This window comes from Triticum dicoccoides, chromosome 1B (assembly GCF_002162155.2).
Source record: "Triticum dicoccoides isolate Atlit2015 ecotype Zavitan chromosome 1B, WEW_v2.0, whole genome shotgun sequence".
Classification (NCBI taxonomy): domain Eukaryota; kingdom Viridiplantae; phylum Streptophyta; class Magnoliopsida; order Poales; family Poaceae; genus Triticum; species Triticum dicoccoides.
In genome coordinates, this window is record NC_041381.1 from 41,422,026 (window position 1) to 41,442,755 (window position 20,730).

The 20,730-nt window shown below is 41.9% G+C and overlaps 1 long non-coding RNA gene across 2 annotated transcripts; it reads right to left on the reverse strand.

Annotated features, from left to right (window-relative positions):
- Positions 1-11,341: 11,341 nt before the first annotated feature.
- LOC119317975 lies at positions 11,342-14,982 on the reverse strand. 2 transcript variants are annotated; one of them, XR_005153869.1, is made up of 6 exons: positions 14,736-14,982; positions 14,585-14,648; positions 14,242-14,461; positions 13,171-13,693; positions 12,985-13,041; positions 11,342-11,687 (listed from the first exon to the last, which is right to left on the reverse strand). It is a non-coding gene; the product is annotated as an uncharacterized LOC119317975 (long non-coding RNA). The 2 variants fall into 2 exon arrangements; XR_005153868.1 differs by having other exon boundaries at positions 13,171-14,461.
- Between the last annotated feature and the right edge of the window lie 5,748 nt (positions 14,983-20,730).

Below are 20,730 nucleotides of genomic sequence, written 5' to 3' on the forward strand. Positions count from 1 at the left end.
TTGATCACCAGATATCGCCTATTTTTCTCTCTACTGCTTGCATTAGAGTAGTATAGCATGTTACTGTTCGGTTAATCCTATTCTGTTGCATAGCATGTCATTGTTGCTACAGTCGTTGATACCATACCTGCAATCCTAAATCCTTAGTATAGGATGCTAGTTTATCATCAGTGGCCCTACATTCTTGTCAGTCTGCCTTGCTATACTATCGGGTCGTGATCACTTGGGAGGTGATCACGGGTTTTTACTTACATTCATACATACTATACAGTTGGTGACTAAAGTCTGTTTGGCTTGTTGAGTACCCGCGGTTGATTCACGGATTGGGGGTTGAAAGGACATAATTTCCCGATGGCCCTCTGAGTGGATCTTTGTGGCGGAGCAACATGGCAGGATGAGACCACCGAGGTGAGAGGTGGGCCTGGCCCTGGTCGGCGTCCATGGTTACTTCATAATAACACGCTTAACAAAATCTTGGTATTTGATCTGAGTCTGGCTATTGGCCTATACGCACTAACCAACTACGCGGGAACAGTTACGGGCACTCGACATTGTGGTATCAGCCGAAGCCTTCTTGACGTTAGCGACTGAGCGGGGCGCGCCGAGTTGGACTGGAACGCCTGCTCTTCTATAAGGGAGGCTAGGTCTGCTCACCGGCCGCGTACGCAACATGCATGTGTGCATAGGATTTAGACCGGCGTGTTGACCTCTCTATTGTGCCTAGGTAGGGCGGTGACGTGTTGATCTTCCGAGGCCGGGCATGACCCAGGAAAGTGTGTCCGGCCAGAGGGATCGAGCGTGTTGGGAAATATGGTGCACCCCCGCAGGGAAGTTTATCTATTCGAATAGCCGTGTCCCTCGGTAAAAGGACGAGCCGGAGTTGTACCTTGACCTTATGACAACTAGAACTGGATACTTAATAAAACACACCCAAACAAGTTCCAGAGACAACCCGATGATCTCTTTCCCACAGGGCGACGAGGAGAGGATCTCCGGGTAGGATTATGCTATGCGATGCTACTTGGAGGACTTCAATCTACCCTCTTCTACATGCTGTAAGACGGAGGCTGCCAGAAGCGTAGTCTTCGATAGCACTAGCTATCCCCCTCTTATTCTGGCATTCTGTAGTTCAGTCCACCGATATTGCCTCTTTACACATATACCCATGCATATGTAGTGTAGATCCTTGCTTGTGAGTACTTTGGATGAGTACTTACGGTTGCTTTCCTCCCTCTTTTCCCCCTTTTCCCTCTTCTTCTCGGACGTCGCAACCAGATGTTGGAGCCAGGAGCCAGACGCCACTGTCGACGACGACTACTGCTACACTGGAGGTGCCTACTTCTACGTGCAGGCCGCTGATGACGACCAGGAGTAGTTTAGGAGGATCCTGGGCAGGAGGTCTGCGCCTCTTTCGATCTGTATCCCAGTTTGTGCTAGCCATCTTATGGCAACTTGTGTAACTTATGTATGTACTCAGATATTGTTGCTTCCGCTGACTCGTTTATGTTCGAGCACTTGTATTCGAGCTCTCGAGGCCCCTGGCTTGTAATATGATACGTGTATGACTTATTTTACTTTTAGAGTTGTGTTGTGATATCTTCCCGTGAGTCCCTGATCTTGATCGTACACATTTGCGTGCATGATTAGTGTACGATTGAATCGGGGGCATCACAGAAGAAGCTGCAGAGCACTGGACAATGCGCCACTAAACCTCAGACTGTTTCTTTTCCTACTGATGCTTCTTCTCTGACTGCTTCCTTTTTCTGCTGGACTGCTTTTCTAGTTTCTGCTGGACAATGTAGTTTGTTCGCGTCAGGAATAGCCTTACAGCCATGTGATCGTACAGAGCAATAATCTACAGCGACAACAATAAGATGACCAGGTTCAACTACAAACAAATGATATATAGTTTAACTGCAAGTATGCCAACAAAAAATAAGAGATTCGCACCGCTTACACCTTTGATAGTGAAGTTTTTGTCTACTTTTGCCGCCTTCTGGCCATTGTTGTTGACAAAACCCTTATGCATCCAACATTTGACCTCACTCTCAGGATTCGCTGCTCGGCTTTGCGCGAGCTCATTCCCGTGATGTGGAAAGATCAAATATTGAATATTAAACGATTGGCCTAAATAATGCCTGCTCATTGCACTGCAATCAATATGGCATCCTGGCCTTTCACGGCCACAAGGACTTTCCCAGAATGGCTCACCCTCCCTAGCACAATGAACAAATTTTTTTTGTGAAGGATAACACTTGAATAAAGGAAACAATAACATAAATTTACCACAAAGTACAAAGGGTAAAATAGCAAGCACCTTCCATAATGCAAGATCTGCAGGATTGCGCTTTCTTGTTTTTATGTTGTCACTATTGATTTTTACAAAGGTCATCAAAAAGACAAAGACTATGCACTCGAGCTCTACAAATGTAAACTCGCATAAGCGATGAAGTGCCATTGAAAGTATAAGGTTTTTCAATTTCTTCTGAGCACACTGCTTAAATGATACTTTCCGGATTAAATATAGATAAAAAAAGAGCCAAATTATATTGTGCCCTTACATTGCTATGTATGTAGTTCTGATCAATTACGAAAAAATACCTAAAGGCTTAGCTGTTCATTAGTTTCAATCTTGTAGAGTTGCAGTCCCGAAAGTATTTGATCTCTGTATTTTCTTGTTTTTTGTCCAGTACCTTGTTTCCTAATTATACTGTGTATTTTATTGTAGATTGCATGCTTATTCTACACAAATTCCCTTCCATCCTCGACTTACCTGCCCACCGTGGTTGCTCCTCTCCTCCCTTTAGCTGCTCTATGGGGTAGCCTTGAAAATGTTATGTATGTAGTTCTGATCAATTACACAAATACCTAAAAGCAAATAAGAAATGTAAAGTGAAATTGCTGGAAAAATCACAAGAACAATAAATAAGGCATACCATGAAAAAGTTGAGGGCATACTTCTTGTACATGCAATGTAGTTTTCTTCCCATTCACGCCAACCCATCTCTCTCTCAAGATTGGTTGATCAATAATGCACATAACCTAAATAAAAGAAAAATATTCAATGGCAAGTAATATAGAACAAATATCTAACATACATGACGCACTTAGACAGCATGTCCAGAAGAGACTTCAGTATATAAATGATATGATGAAATTAAACAAAAAATATTTTATAGGTTGCATCAAATATGTCACAGCAGTAGTTCGTTGTTGACAGTATCAAACTATCAATAAAATCAAGCTAAATCACTCGGTACATGTAATTTTATATGATAGGATGCTATCCAGTACAGTTTCCTTCAGGTTGTAGTGAACAAAAATGGACAAAAGGAGGACTGATATGAGAAACAGAAATTAGCATGCCGGCATGAGCTATAATTCGAGTGCTAGTTCAACTTACACTCAACAGAGCAAATCGTTGTGCATGTTTCACACATCTAAAGAAAATCTAGATGGTATTTCTGCACTTTTTCTTGTCGAGTGCTAGTTCACCTTACACTCATCTAAAAAACAGAGCTTTAATCTAGATGTTTCTGCACTTTTCCTTGTCGGGTGCTAGTTCGCCTTACACTCAACAAAGTAATCTAGATGTTTCACGCATCTAAAAAACAAAGCTATAATTCGAGTGCTAGTTCAACTTACACTCACCAGAGTACTTTATATGGTCTTTCTGCACTTTTTCTTGTCGAAGTAATATAACTTGTCTTTGTGCACTAACAACAAATAGCTTAATGAAAGAAACTGTAGCTGCCCTTATGGGATGCACATCTATACCTGAACCACTGCACGAGCTCAACCTTAGAGAGCAAATTGAACAAAAAAAATATGAAAAACATACAATTAGTAAGGCAAAACAGTCTAACTTCAAAATTTTAGTGAGACTATCATTCTAAACAATAGTACGTTTACTTAGCGCAGCTATGATATTCTCCCACTGGATCTACAATGTCTATTCCATGCCAACAAATATAGTGTGGTTATGTCAGTTAAAAAGGTAAAATACCAACAATTGGTATAAAAGAGCAAGATAAGATGCATGTGCGTTGCCAGCATCCACACAAAATGCACAAAGCATGCCCTTGCATATCTCGACAAACGCATGCTTCCCTACTTGAATACCTTGGAGCGACGAAGACTGGTGACTTTTCTTTTTATAGGTCGTATCTTTCTGATCACATAATTGGCATCCTCTTTCAGATTTTGGAGTACAGAAGACTATTGTTGGTACTACTCCTAGCAGGACATACATTAATACATGAAAAGAAGAATGGTTTAAGAACATAGCAGAAAATTGTACCTTGCCTCAGGGGAGATGGGCACGGGCTTTGCAGCTTGCAGTGAGCGAGACTCGTAGCAGGGGACGGCGGCGGCGGCATGGCCGCGCACGCAGGTGACCAATACCGACACGAACTTGGCAAGGATGGCCTCCTCTGAGGCCAGGTTGGTGTCCTCTAATCAGCAGCTTGTCAAGCCTCCCAGAACAGCACACATGACTTGGCGGTGGTGCCCTCGTCGGGAGACACGAGGCTGAACGATAGGGGGCGGACCCCAGGACGCAAGCGCCGCCGGAGGCGTCGGTGGCACACACCGGGGGAGCGGGCGGAGGGGATCAAGCGAGGGACAGATGGGGGCCTTGCCGGCGCGTGGTCATTGGCGGTGGAGGCACCACCAGATCGGTGCCCGTCATACCTCTAGGGTTTGGGGCGAGAAGAGGGAGGGGATCTAAAAACGATGGCTGCCGCCGGAGTGGATCGGAGAAGGGGATGAGCCTGCGGTCTGGGTGCTCCGCCCGTCACGCTGTTTGTCAACCACGGCGGAGATCGAGATCCTTATTTCTCGGCGGAGAGGCGGCGGCTTGGCTTGCGGACAAGCGACGGATCGCCTGAGGGAAGCGAGGAGTCCGAAGGCGAGCGACGAGGGAAGTGAGGCGCGGAGCAGTAGGACGCTGGGCTGGTCGACAAGCTCCTGTGTGGCGGCGGCGCAGGAACCCTAGCGCGTGCGGGGTACCGAGGAGAGGATGCTCGCGCGAGGAGAGGGATGGGGGTGGTTCGTGCGTGGGGGTGGTTTTTTTGGCTGCGTGAGTGGGCGGGCAGCAGAGACGAAAAAACTGACGAAAAAAAAAATCATGGAATAGGGCGGAAGCGCTAGGACGTGGGAGGTGGTCGGGACTCGGGAGGACGAAAAAACTCCGTATCTGGTGGGACGAAAATTGACCGGCGGAGACTACCAATTGGTCCATTAGGAGTAGAGATACTTCCAAGTTCGCTCCGTCGTTGAGGCTCCTGCTCGTCCCCCCCCGGGCTACGCCATTGGATGTACCCTAACCTCGCGTGAAGCTTTATCGGATCGCCACAGTACTGGGCATGCATTGTTTTTTCAATGTGTTGCACTGTTTTGCATGCTTTGTTTTTTTGGGGTTTTTGTTTCGTTGTTTTTTTTTCATTGGTTTTCTTTGTTTCTTTCTTGGTTTTCATTAGATTTCACCGATTTTCAATGTGTTCATCTCTTTTCCATCAGTTCCTTTGTTTTTTTTTCTTTTTTGTTTTCTTTCTCAGTTTTCGTTGGTCTTCATTTTTATTCTTTTTCCTCAACTAATTTGTACTTTATTTCACATATAATGTATATTTTCCGTATACATCTGGAATATTTAAATAAATGATTACCTTTTTCTGGAAATATATGTTTTGATGTCTACTTGTTTTATACACGCTGTACAATTTTTGTATACATCTAAAATACTATTTTTGTACATGTTTCGTTTATCAAATATATGCTTTTATGTCTAATTTTTTCATGTACATTGTATATTTTTCATATACACAAGATACATATTTTTATAAGTATATTATTTTTCATATATGTAATAAACATTATGTTTATACATGTATAAAAAAATTAACAGATGATTAACATTTTTTCTCAAATATAAGTTTTGATCTCTATTTTTTATATACATTTTACATTTTTCGTATACATAAGGAACATCTTGTTATACATAGTTCAAAATTTTAAAGACATGATTAACTTTTTTTCCAAATACATATTTTGATGTCTACTTTTTACATATGCATAGTTGATGACCCACAAGTATATGGAGTTAATTGTAGCCTTTTTGATAAGTAAGAGTATCAAACCCAACGAGGAGCAGAAGGAATGACAAATGGTTTTCAGCAAGGTAATGTCTGCAAGTGCTGAAATTGTAACTAGCGGAGTAGTTTGATAGTAACATCATTTGTAACGAGCAAGTAATGATAGTAGTAACAAAAGTGCAGCAAGGTAGCCCAATCTTTTTGAGACAAAAGACAGGCCAAAACAGTTTCTTATCATAAGCAAAGTGTTCTTGAGGATACACGGAAATTTCATCTAGTCACTTTCATCATGTTGGCTTAATTCGTGTTCGGTACTTTGATAATTTGATATGTGGGTGGGTCGGTGCTTAGGTGCTGTTCTTACTTGAAAAAACTTCCTACTTATGAATTAACCCTCTCGCAAGCATCCGCAACTACGAGAAAAGTATTATAAATAAATTCTAACCATAGCATTAAACTTTTGGACCCAATCGGTCCCTTACGGAATAGCGCGTAAACTGGGGTTTAAGGTTCTGTCACTCTCGCAACCCACCATCTAATAACTACTCCACAACGCATTCCCTTCAGCCCTAATACGGTCAAGTGTCATGTAGTCGACGTTCACATGACACCACTAAGAGAATGACAACATACATATCATCAAAATATCAAACACATATCAAGTTCACATGATTACTTGCAACATGATTTCTTCCGTGACCCCAAGAACGAAAGTAAGTACTCACAAATGATAAACATGCTCAAGATCATAGGGTTATTAAATAGCATAATGGATCTGAACATATAATCTTCCACCAAATAAACCATATAGTAATCAACTACATGATGTAATCAACACTGCTAGTCACCCACAAGCACCAATATATAGTTTTGATACAAAGATTTAACACAAGAGATGAACTAGGGTTTGAGAGGAGTTGGTGTTGTTGAAGATGTTAATGAAGATATCCCTCCCCAATATGGGAGAGTTGTTGGTGTTGATGATGACGATGATTTCCCCCTCCGGGGGGGGGGGGGAGTTCCCCCGGCAGAATCGCTTCGCTAGAGGGCAAAAGAGCTCCTGCCCAATTTCCGCCTTGAGGCAGCGGCGCTTGATCCCGAAAGTCCTCTCTTTCTTTTTTTCTAGGTCAAAATGACTTATATACCAGAAGATGGGCACCGGAGGTGGGCTGGGGAGGGCAGCACCCACCAGGGCGCTCCTAGGCCTCCTGGTGCGCTCAGGTGGCCCCCCTCTAGTACTTATTTGCTCCAATAAGTCTTAAATATTCCATAAAAAATCCTCGGGAAATTTCAGCTCATTTGGAGTTGTGCAGAATAGGTAGCTTGACGTAGCTTTTTCAGGTCCAGATTTCCAGCTGCCAGAATTCTCCCCCTTGGTGCATACCTTGCATATTATGAGAGAAAAGGCATTAGAGTTACTCCAAAAAGCATTATTATACAATAAAACAACATAAATAACAGTAGGAAAACATGATGCAAAATGGACGTATCCACTCCCCCAAGCTTAGACCTCGTTTGTCCTCAAGCAAAAACCGAAATCGAAAAACATGTCCACATGGTTAGAGAGAGAGAGAGGGGTGTCGATAAAAACAAAAATAGACATAGCAGCATCATGTGACTTATTATAACAGCAAAAAACTTTAACATAAAACTTTTATTGTAGAATTTTTATCATAGACTTCTCATGAACAAGTGACAATTCATCACAACATCGAAGTATAAAGTATAAACTCTATTGGAAACCAACAAACTATGTTCTCAGTCAACTTTACAACTACAATTCATCATCTTTTCAGGAAGGGTCACGTATCGGAGCCTTTAGGCAAGTCCACATACTCAACCATAATTTAGTCTTCTATAATTTCTAACACTCACCACATACACATGAGCAAAATGTTTCAACCGGACACATAGAAAGATAAGGGCTTATAGTTTCGCCTCCCAATGCACTCACCTCAAGGGTGTGATGTCAACAATAATAACTCATGCTACTCATATTCAATTGCATATATCTACTTAGATCTTTCCTCACCACATGATGCTTTCCAAAGGAGAAAATAAAAGGAATAGAGAGAAAAACTTTGATTCTTGCATGAAAGTAAATACATGAAAGTAAAAGATAGGCCTTTCGCAGAGGGAAGAAGAGGTTGCCATGCACTTTTTGTTTGTATGCTCAACCCCTTGGTGCAAGAGAACATCACGTTATTTTGCCCCTTGTGATGGCAACCTTTATTATGCAGCCTGTCGCTTTTATTCTTCACCATCACATGTTCGTACAACGCTCAATTTTCCCTTACACTAAATGATCTCACATTTTTAGAAGCAATTTTTATTGCCCTTTTTGCACCGATGACAACTTAGTTGAAGGGTCTTACTCAATCCATAGGTAGGTATGGTGGACTCTCAAACAAGATTTGGGTTAAGGGTTTTGGATGCACAAGTAGTATCTCTACTTAGTGCGGGGTTTTTGGCTAGCAAAGATAGGGGCAAGCACCACATGTTGAAGGATCTATGACAATATAACTTCTATGTGAATATGAACAAACATAAATCATTAAGTTGTGTTCCTTGTCCAACATCAAAAATTTTGGCATATAATATTTTGATGGGTGCTCACAATCATAAAAGATTTTCATGATGGTATATTTATATGTGAATCTTCTCTTCCCTTATTAATTCTTTCATGAGTTGCATCATTGACCAATGCTATGTTTTTAATCTACAATAAAATTTTCTACTTATACTTTTCCTTATGTAATGTGATTACTTACCATAAGATTAGCATATGATCTTTTTCTTTTATTTCCTTTTTTATTGCACAAGAAAGTAAAGAAGGCAAAACTCAAACTAAACTTTATTATGTATCTCACACAGGATTACAAAGATTGATCACTAAGCAAACTCACAAAAAGAAATGATTGAACTAAACTTTTATTCATCTAGTAGCAAAACATAACCATGGATCGAACTAAGAAAGTAAAGGAAAAAGATAGCGGGGATGATACGATACCGAGCCACCTCCCCCAAGCTTGTCAAAAGCCAAGGGGAGTGCCCATACCCGATACTCAGTTTTCTTTTGGTGGTGAAGAAGAAGGTGGTGGTGATGATGTAGAAGTGATCCGGTCTTTAAGGACCAAGAGAATCTCCAATCTTCGGATGACGCTCCGAAGTGAAGCTATGTGCTCCATATGCAGAATATTTTCATGAGTGAGATACTTATTTTGTATACGAACCGTTTTGATAGAGGCAAAGTTGGATGTCCTCATCACGTTTCAATGATCCTGAAGACTGCAATCTCAGTGGGGGTAAGATGACCATAGTAGGGTTTAAGGATATCTTCCTATTCCTCATCGGCATGCAAGGCTTGCTCGTCCATCGGCACTTGATCTTCAGTGGCCTCCTTGCTCTTGTCCTCTTTAGCTGCTCCAAGGGGGTCTTCTCTCTTCAGCTCAATCTTCATCAACCAAGCATCCTCTTCCATATGATCAGATGGAGAAGAAGACATGATGCCTGCCTCAGTAGATCTGACAGAAAACAGCAAGAAAAGAAAACGGGAGATTTCTCCGCGATACAGAGGTTAACAGGTTCGTGAGGTATATATAGATTTTTTATCTTGGGGAACAAGCAGAACGGAAGAAAAACGGAGTCCAGAAAGTACCCGAGGTGGGCACAACCCACCTGCCTGGCGCGCCCTGGTGTATCGTGCCCACCAGGGTCACTTTCCTGGAAGATTCTTATTTTTCCTAATTTTCTAAATATTCCAAAACTGACAAAAAATACTTTTGCAGATTTTTCGGAGTCCGTTTACTTACTGTATCACGTACCTCCCTTTTTTCATGATTCTGGAGTGTTTCAGAACGTTTCCTTTATGTGTTCTTTCGGTGTCAAAGTTTGGATAATATTGCCTTCAACATTAATGGGCGTACCTGAGATATAGTGTTTTATTCGTTGACCATTGACAACCTTCGGGTTAATACCTTCGGCATTATTTATTGTAATAGCTCCGGATCGATATACCTCCTCGATGACATGGGGTCCTTCCCATTTGGAGAGGAGTTTTCCTGCAAAGAATCTGAAACGAGAGTTGTACAAAAGAACATATTCCCCAACTTTGAACTCACGCTTTTGGATTTTTTGGTCATGCCATCTTTTAACTTTTTCTTTGAATAACTTTGCATTTTCATAAGCCTGGGTTCTCCATTCATCTAATGAGCTAATATCAAATAACCTCTTTCACCAGCAAGTTTGAAATCATAGTTGAATTCTTTTATTGCCTAATATGCTTTATGTTCTAACTCAAGAGGCAAATGACAAGCTTTTCCGTAAACCATTTTATATGGAGACATACCCATTGGATTTTTATAAGCTGTTCTATAAGCCCAAAGTGCATCATCTAATTTCTTAGACCAATTCTTTCGGGACCCATTGAAAGTCTTTTGTAAGATTAGTTCTATTTCTCTATTGCTAAGTTCAAGTTGACCACTAGACTGAGGATGATAAGGTGATGCAATTCTATGGTTAACATCATACTTAGCAACCATTTTACGGAAAGCACCATGAATAAAGTGTGAATCACCATCAGTCATTAAATATCTAGGGACTCCAAAACTTGGGAAAATAACTTCCTTAAGCATTTTAATAGAGGTGTTGTGATCAGCACTACTGGATGGAATAGCTTCTACCTACTTAGTAACATAATAAACATGAACCAAAATATGTGTATACCCATTAGAGGAAGGAAAAGGTCTCATGAAATCAAATCCCTAAACATCAAATGGTTCAACAACAAGTGGATAATTCATAGGCGTTTCTTGACGCTTACCGATATTACCTATTCTTTGGCATTCATCACAAGACGAGACAAACTTACGGGCATCTTTGAAGAGAGTAGGCCAATAAAAACCAGATTGCAATACCTTATGAGTCACTACTAGGAAAAAGGCTACTAGCAGCGCAGGTAAAATGCTACTAGTAGCGCGGGTACTCGCCCTACTAGTATCGCGCTACAGCTAAACGTTAGTAGCAGCGCGGGTGCACCCGCGCTACTACTAACCTAACTACTAGTAGCGCTCACATATATCCCACGCTGCTACTAACCTAACTACTAGTAGCGCTCATTTCTAATTTCCCACGCTACTACTAACCTAACTACTAGTAGCGCTCATTTGTTTCCCACGCTACTACTAATAATTTAGGAATTAAAAAAAATAAAAGTTAGATGTAGTATTCATGAATGGAAATACGCCCAGTGCAAACCAAACCAACGTCACATAACATTCTCAAGATTCCATTTAACATCAGACACACACAATGATCATCGAAAGGTGGGTACCTTCCCTGGTGTTCCATCACCAACCTAAACAGACAACTTCCCTAGATGTATCTACCAAGGCTCGGAGCTTAGACGCCGGTGGACCCGAATCCTCCCTCCCCCCGGACGGTGGCGTCGAGGTCCTCTACCTCGGCGACCTCCGGCATCGAAATCACCTGGACAATCAACTACGCGACATGGCCACCAGCTTCACGGAGAAGTCCGCCTCTGAGTGGTTGAAGAGCACAGCACCCACCGGCTGCGCTAGTCAGCGTCGATCACCCCTGCGCTCATGTCGAGAAAGTGAAAACTTGTTAGTACGCAAATTGCATCAGTTCAACTAAATGGTATATTCCAATTCACAAGACCCATTAATTAAGTTAAGATTCTTTCTCATCTAGCAATTTAAAGGGGCTCATGCCGAAAATATATGCTTAATTCCTCACTGGATATTCAAACTAAATGGTCCAAGAACTTTGGGACAATCAACAACCTTTCCACTTGATCTCCGCTAGCTACTTTGGATTCAACAAGAAAAGGAACATTTATTTGAACTGAAAAGAACAAGCAGGCAAGCATGCTATCAATCTTCTGGCTAGAATTTCACAAAATGCACCTGTCAAGTGTACTCTAACAATCGACGTGTCCCATCTCCTCATGATTAAGGACTCTAGCTGAGCCGACAACATGGAGCAAGATGTAGTCGTTTCCGAGCATATCAAAATACTGTACCCAGGAACATATATTTCGGGACAGCAAACTAAATTGATTGCTGCTCTCAAACCGTACATCCAAACAACACAAATAAATACTCTAAAGAAACCTTGGAACTTTATCTAAAACTTATGTAAAGGGGCAAACTCAAAATTCTAAGCCTAGCGAACTCATTTTTCAGATAAAAGCTTGCTGTCCAAATTGGACAGTGCAGTTTTTAACTGAACCAAGTTCAGTTTACAGCCATGATGCAGAAATAGATGCTAAAACTAACACCTGGAGGGGGGTTCCCCGACATTACTTCACTATGGATTGGATAAAGAATCAATAAGGATAACACCCACAGTAAAACTCTTGCGTCAATGTTTGCAGTTTGGACCATCAGTTAAAATAAATGCACTAGCAAGTTAGCCTCTACATCAACCAGCATCAATGTTTGCAGTTTGGACCATGAGATTAATATTCAAATCCTAAAGTGAACTCTTCAAGCGTGGGATGTGCTCAGATTTCAAGAGAATTCTGAATACAAGATTCAGGAGGCTACTGGCTAGCATCTGGGTAGTCGAATTACTGTCCAATCTAGAACCAATCTAGAACCAAGCCATGCAGTAAATCTAGAACAGCTCACAAATCTAACCACGACAGCTCTCCCAGGATCCAATCATAAAACAGTAAAGGAGGCCCAAGCTAAGATTGAATTTTAGGCCTGGCACAGATACAGAAAAGAAAGAAGAAAACATAACATTCAATCCTTATTCTGTACACTACATACACTAGTATGACCATATTTAGTTTACTGGAATTACCATGTACAATTCAAATGAGAACATATAAGATCAAAGGTAGGAGTAAGACATGGATAAATACCTCACTGGCTGCCACAACGTCTAACTTTTTATTCCACTTATTTGGTTGCCTCAGTCCCTATAGAATAAATATTTGAAAATCTGTAATCCACACGTGATCAATGGAAGAATGAATAAAAGATAAATGGTGAATTTCACATCGTTGATTCATGGTTCATATGGTAACATCAAGCACATAACTAAGTACCTGATTCAAATGAAATCTCCAAGTTATCACCAATTCACCGTATCAGACATGTTCCCTGCAGAACATAGGACGATGCAGGACGCCAACGACGCCGGATGCCAATCTCTGTCCGCCGGCGGCAATCGTACCTCGCGCCCTCGCATTAGCATCCTCGTTGCCAGGGTTGCCGCAGGCCCGCACGCAGCCACACACCAACCGCTGAAGCCTTCTCCGTTAGTTCCTATGATTTTTTTGAGGCGCTAATTCCTCTGATGGCTTCGCTACAGGCTACATGTAGGTTGCTGGTTCACAACGGCTTTCCAATTTACCAAGCCCAAGGCCCAAATAATGGTTCAGAAAATTAACCATGGAAGCTTTTATGTCACTATGTGGGTGTGAAACAAACAGAACTTATATGCCAGCAGTGCATATTAGAAGATGAAAATGCATGTCCCTCCGTAACATTTCTACAGCATGTTCATACTATGTTATGCATCTGATCCTTGCATGCAAGGGATCTAACATACAGCACCCATCCCAATTCCTACAAAGCAAACAACCATTAGTCAGTTGGTCTGTCCCGCAGAAAATCCCTTTCTATTATTATGATACATGAAGAAATCTTTCAGAACAAACAAAGGCTGCAAGAAGGGGAATCACAGATAAGACCCACATGTCTGAGGCGCTGCTAGTGGGTTAGCTATTGTACTGCTCATGCATATCTATCTGAGTATAGCTTTTTTCTCAAGAACCGTTCTAAGCTTCCAAGCTATTGCTACTCTGGATCAAATTATATCATCTACTATATATGTTCATATGATTAAATTTTTAAAATGTAGCCATTCATATCACTTCCAAAGATCGAAAATTTCTAAATCTTTCTGAATCTCCTCCTAGAGGATACCCTGGTGAAAACAAACAAATTATGCAGCGTTCAACAGCAAGGGTGCTTTGTCCACTGGAAGAACTCAATTAACTATCTATGACAAAAATATTATGCACATGATATGGACGGTTGTAGTAAAATCTAAATGAAAATACTTTCTAAACAAAATGCTATAGAAGTAAATCTGAAATTGGTAGCAGCCTCACAAATAAGGTCACAGCTTAGAACAGGTGCTTGTTCCCACAAGGTTGCACAAGGTCGCAGCTTGGAATAGCTACAAAATTAACTCTGAATTATCTCTGGACGCTGGAGCAGGGTACCCTCATGTTCTTGTGTGCACAAGGTTGACGCTTAGAACACAGTGAGGTCCGCCGGGGTAACCAGATCGCCAAACAGCCACAAACAGACTTTGAGTTGCTGCGCATACTACAAATAAAGGGGGAACTGATTCAACAAGCCATCAAAATTAGCAAGGATAATGTGTCCTAGAAAAATAAAATAGTAGTATGTTCTTTGCAGCAGGTAAATTTCTTAGGACTAAGAACATACAGCATTTTGAGGCACTTGCAATATGCAGTCCCACTACTGTATCGGCCGCGAAGGGAACAATGACCTGAAGAAGACGAAGAAGATCCATGGTGAGGATGGCTGCTACTCTGCAAATCGACAGTACCCAAACAAGAAGAAGAGCGAGATTGACCTTCCCAAGGGCAAGGTCCCGATCCGCAGCACCGACGAGGTGCCGGCTCCCGCCTTGCTTCGCAACCAGGGTAGAAAACCCCCGCAACAGAGCTCCTCCTCCTCCACCTGATGGCGCCATTCGATTCCATCAACATTCAGCAAAGGGGGAGTAGATCGACTTGCTGCTGCTGTAACTAGTGTAAATCAATTCGATCAGCAAAGGGGGGCGGTGAACCCTAGCCAGCTTGCTCACATTGGGGATGGCGGCGGCGGCGGCGCGGGTGGGAGGAGGGGCGCCGGCGAGGGCGAGGCGGCGGCGCATGACGCTCCGCCCGACCGCCGCGCCCGAAACCCTAGCCGCGGGGGAGGGTTGCTGGTGGGCACGAGCGTCGAATCCAGCCGAAGGGGAGGAAGTAGCGGAGGGAGGCAAGCTCAGGAGCGTGCCTGGCGGTGGAAGGAGTCGTCGGAGCGAGGCGAGGCGGCCGGCGTATGTGTCTATAGCGGCAAGGAGTCACAGTAGAGAGAGAGCGGGGGCTCACGCGAAAGAGGGGTAGTTTTTTTTTTGACAGGGATGGGTGCCCTTAGTTGTAGCAATGCTCTTGAGACACGCTACCACTGCAATCCAAACCATAGCGCCGCCTAGCAAATACGCGCTATTATTGAGTAGGGTCAAAAAACGGGTTTCGGCGAACGATAGTAGTAACGCTGGTTGTACCTCGCGCACTATTACTATTTTGCTACTAGTAGCGTGGGTTTATAACCCTCGCTACTACTATGGCATGGCCCGGGGGGCACAGTAGAGACCGCTTAGTAGTAGCGAGGGTTAAAAACCTGCGCTACTACTATCAACTTAGTAGTAGCGAGGGCTAAAAACACGCGCTACTAGTAAGTAGCAGTAGCGAGGGGTATAAACCCTCGCTGGTAGTAAGCATCTGTGTATAAGCTTTTCCCTAGTAGTGAGTGGTTCTGTCTCCCGCATGATATCCTCCATAAGCTTTAGAGTGACATTTCCGTAGTATTTGTTTTTGTTCATGCTCAGGTACACAACATCTAATAATACCATCTACTCCTTCTTTATAAAGATATGGGTCATCCCAAAAGTAATGTCCTAAATCATAGAAGAATTTTTTCTTTTGTTGGTATGTGAAGCTAGGTGGTATGTATTTAGCAACAATATAATTAGCATCGTCAACATACCAAGGTGTACTATTATAAACATTTATTGCAGCTAGTTGTTCATCAGGAAAGCTATCATTAATAGGTTGTGGGTTATCAAGAATATTTTCAAGCCTAGACAAGTTATCATCTACGAGGTTCTCTGCTCCTTTCCTACCAGTGATATGCAAATCAAATTCTTCTAGTAGAAGAACCCACCTAATGAGTCTAAGTTTTGTTGGGGAACGTTCCAGAAAATAAAAAAATTCTACGCTTCACCAAGATCAATCTATGGAGTTCATCTAGCAACGAGAGAGAGGAGTGCATCTACATACCCTTGTAGATCGCGAGCGGAAAAGTTCAAGAGAACGGGGTTGAGGGAGTCGTACTCGTCGTGATCCAAATCACCGATGATCCTAGTGCTGAACGGACAGCACCTCCGCGTTCAACACACGTACGGTTGGGAAAGACGTCTCCTCCTTCTTGATGCAGCAAGGGGGGAGGAGAGGTTGATGGAGATCCAGCAGCACGATGGCGTGGTGGTGGAAGCAGCGGTGATCTCGGCAGGGCTTCGCCAAGCTCAGCGAGAGGGAGAGGTGGTACGGGGGGAGAGGGAGGCGCCAGGGACTAGGGTGCGGTTACCCTCCCTCCCCCCTCTTTATATAGGGGCCCTAGGGGGTGCACCGGCCCTGGAGATCCCATCTCCAGGGGGGGCGGCCTAGGGGGGGACTTGCCCACCAAGTCAAGTGGGGCCCCCCCCATCCCTAGGGTTTCCAACCCTAGGCGCAGGGGAGGCTCAAGGGGGGGGGGGGCGCACCAGCCCACCAGGGGCTGGTTCCTTTCCCCTTTAAGCCCACGTGGCCCTCCGGGATAGGTGGCCCCACCCGGTGGACCCCCGGGACCCTTCTGGTGGTCCCGGTACAATACCGGTGACCCCCGAAACTTTCCCGATGGCTAAAACTGGACTTCCATATATAGAATTCTTTACCTCCGGACCATTCTGAAACTCCTCGAGACGTACGGGATCTCATCCGGGACTCCGAACAACTTTCGGGTTTCCGCATACTAATATCTCTACAACCCTAGCGTCACCGAACCTTAACTGTGTAGACCCTACGGGTTCGGGAATCACGTAGACATGACCGAGACAGCTCTCCGGACAATAACCAACAGCGGGATCTGGATACCCATGTTGGCTGCCACATGTTCCACGATGATCTCATCGAATGAACCACGATTTCAAGGATTCGAGTAACCCCGTATACAATTCCCTTTGTCAATCGGTACATTACTTGCCCGAGATTCAATCATCGGTATCCCAATACCTCGTTCAATCTTGTTACCGGCAAGTCACTTTACTCGTATTGTAATGCATGATCCCATGACCAAACACTTGGTCACATTGAGGTCATTATGATGATGCATTGCTGAGTGGGCCCAGAGATACCTCTCCATAATACGGAGTGACGAATCCCAGTCTCGATCCGTGTCAACCCAACAGATACTTTCGGGGATACCCGTAGTATACCTTTATAGTCACCCAGTTACGTTGTGATGTTTGGTACACCCAAAGCACTCCTACGGTATCTGGGAGTTACACGATCTCATGGTCTAAGGAAAAGATACTTGACATTAGAAAAGCTCTAGCAAACGAACTACACGATCTTGTGCTATGCTTAGGATTGGGTCTTGTCCATCACATCATTCTCCTAATGATGTGATCCCATTATAAATGACATCCAATGCCCATAGTCAGGAAACCATGACTATCTATTATCAACGAGCTAGTCAACTAGAGGCATACTAGGGACATGTTGTGGTCTATGTATTCACACATGTATTACGATTTCCGGATAACACAATTATAGCATGAATAATAGACAATTATCATGAACAAGGAAATATAATAATAATCATTTTATTATTGCCTCTAGGGCATATTTCCAACAAGTTTAGCATCTTTCTTTTCCATAAGATATTTTATAGCAGCATGATCGGTGTGAACAAGTACTTTAGAATCAACAATGTAAGATCTGAATTTATCACAAGCAAATACCACTGCTAAGAATTCCTTTTCAGTAGTAGCATAATTTTGTTGAGCACTGTCTAGAGTTTTACTAGCATAATGAATAACATTCAGTTTCTTATCAACTCTTTGTCCTAGAACAACACCAACAACATAATCACTAGCATCACACATAATCTCAAAAGGCAAATTCCAATCAGGTGGTTGAACAACAAGTGTAGTAATTAAGGCTTTCTTTAGTGTTTCAAAGGCTTCCAAACAATCATCATCAAACACAAGGGAATATCCTTTTGCAAAAGATTCGTAAGAGGCCTAGAAATTTTAGAAAAGTCTTTGATAAACCTCCTATAGAAACCAACATGACCGAGGAAACTACGAATACGTTTGATGTCTTTAGGACATGGCATTTTCTCAATTGCATCAACCTTGGCTTTGTCCACCTCAATGCCTCTCTCAGAAATTTTATGGCCCAAAACAATACCTTCATTAACCATAAAGTGGCACTTCTCCCAATTCAAGACAAGATTTGTTTGTTCACATCTCTGCAAAACTCGATCAAGATTGCTTAAACAATCATCAAAAGACTTCCCATAAACAGAAAATTCATCCACGAAAACCTCAACAATCTTTTCACAAAAATCAGAGAAGATAACAGTCATACATTTTTGATAGGTAGCAGGTGCATTACATAGACCAAAAGGCATACGTCTATAAGCAAAGGTTCCAAAAGGAAAAGTAAAAGTGGTCTTTTCTTGATCATGTTGTAAAACAGGTATTTGCGAAAAACTAGAATATCCATCAAGGAAGCAAAAATGTGTGTGCTTAGATAATCTTTCTAACATTTGATCAATAAAAGGCAGAGGGTAATGATATTTTCTAGTTGCTTTGTTTAATTTTCTATAATCAATTACCATCCTATAGCATGTGACAATTCTTTTTGGAATGAGCTTATTCTTATCATTAGGAACAATAGTAATACCTCCTTTCTTAGGGACACAATGAAGGGGACTTACCCATCTACTATCAGCTATGGGATAGATTATACCTGCTTTCAGAAGTTTCAATATTTACGTTCTTACCACTTCTTTCATCTTCAGATGTAACCGACGTTGGTGATCAACAACGGGTTTAGCATCAGGTTCCAGATTAATCTTGTGCTGACATAGAGTGGGACTAATGCCCTTGAGATCATCAAGAGTATATCCAATAGAAGCTCTGTGCTTGCTTAGAACTTTCAATAATCTTTCTTCTTCATGTTCTGAAAGGTTAGCACTAATAATAACATGATTTATCTTTTTCTCATCAAGATAAGCATATTTCAAAGTGTCTGGCAATTGTTTTAATTCAAACACATGATCACCTTTAGGTGGAGGAGGACCTCCTAGAGTTTCAATAGGCAATTTGTGTTTAAGCGAGGTTGCTGTTCAAAAAAGATTCTATCTATTTCATTTCTTTCACGCATATGCATGTCATTTTCATGGTCTAGCAAGTATTGTTCCAAAGGATCGGTAGGAGGCACATAAATAGAAGAAAGACCAATAATTTCATCCTTACTAGGCAAATCTTTCTTATGAGGTTGTCTACTAAACTTGGAAAAAATAAATTCATGAGATTCATCACCAAAGCTAACACCGACAATTTGTTTCTCATAGTCTATTTTAGCATTGACGGTGTTCAACAAAGGTCTACCAAAGATAATGTGACAAAAGTCATCTTGTGGGGAGCTAAGAACAAGAAAATCAATATGGTATTTTATTTTCCCACACAAGACTTCAACATCTCTAAGAATCTCAATTGGTGCTATAGTATCTCTATTCGCAAGTTTAATAGTGAAATCTATGCCTTCTATTTCAGCAGGTGCTATTTCATCTTTAATTTCTTGATATAAGGATAAAGGAATAGGACTCACACTAGCACCTAGGTCACATAACCCATGATAACAGTGATCTCCTATCTTAACTGAGACAATAGGCATGCCAACAACTGGTCTATGTTTATCTTTTCCTTCAGGTTTGGCAATTCTAGACGCTTCATCACAGAAGTAAATAATATGCACATCAATATTATCGACTAAGAGATCTTTAACCATAGCAACACTAGGTTTAACTCTGATTTGTTCAGATGCTTTGGGTGTTCTAACATAACTTTTCTTAACCACAGTTGAAGCTTTAGCATGTTCCTTCATCCTAACAGAAAAATGTGGTTTTTCAATATAAGCAGTGGGAACAACTGGATCAACATTGTAAATGATAGTTTCTTCTTTAGCTTTTACCGGTTCTTTAACTTCTTCTTTAATAGGTGGGTGATATTTAAACCACTTCTCCTTAGGGAGATCAACATGAGTAGCAAAAGATTCACAAAAGGAAGCTACTATCCCAGACTCAAGTCCATATTTAGTGCTAAACTTTTGAAAAGCATCAGTATTCATAAAAGATTTAACACAATCAAACTTAGGTTCAATACCTGACTCTTTACCTTCGTCGAGTTCCCAATCTTCAGAGTTGCATTTAATTCTTTCTAAAAGATCCCACCAGAATTTAATAGTCTTCTTCATAAAAGAACCAGTACAAGAAGTATCGAGCATGGATTGATCATTACAAGAAAGTCGAGCATAAAAATTCTGAATAATAATTTCTCTTGAGAGCTCGTGATTGGGGCATGAATAGAACATTGACTTAAGCCTCCACTAAGCTAGAGCGATACTTTCTCCTTCACGAGGCCAAAAATTATATATGTAATTCCGATCACGATGAACTAGATGCATAGGATAAATTTTTAGATGAAATTCCAATTTCAACCAATTCTAGTTCCAAGATTCAATATCATCGCATAG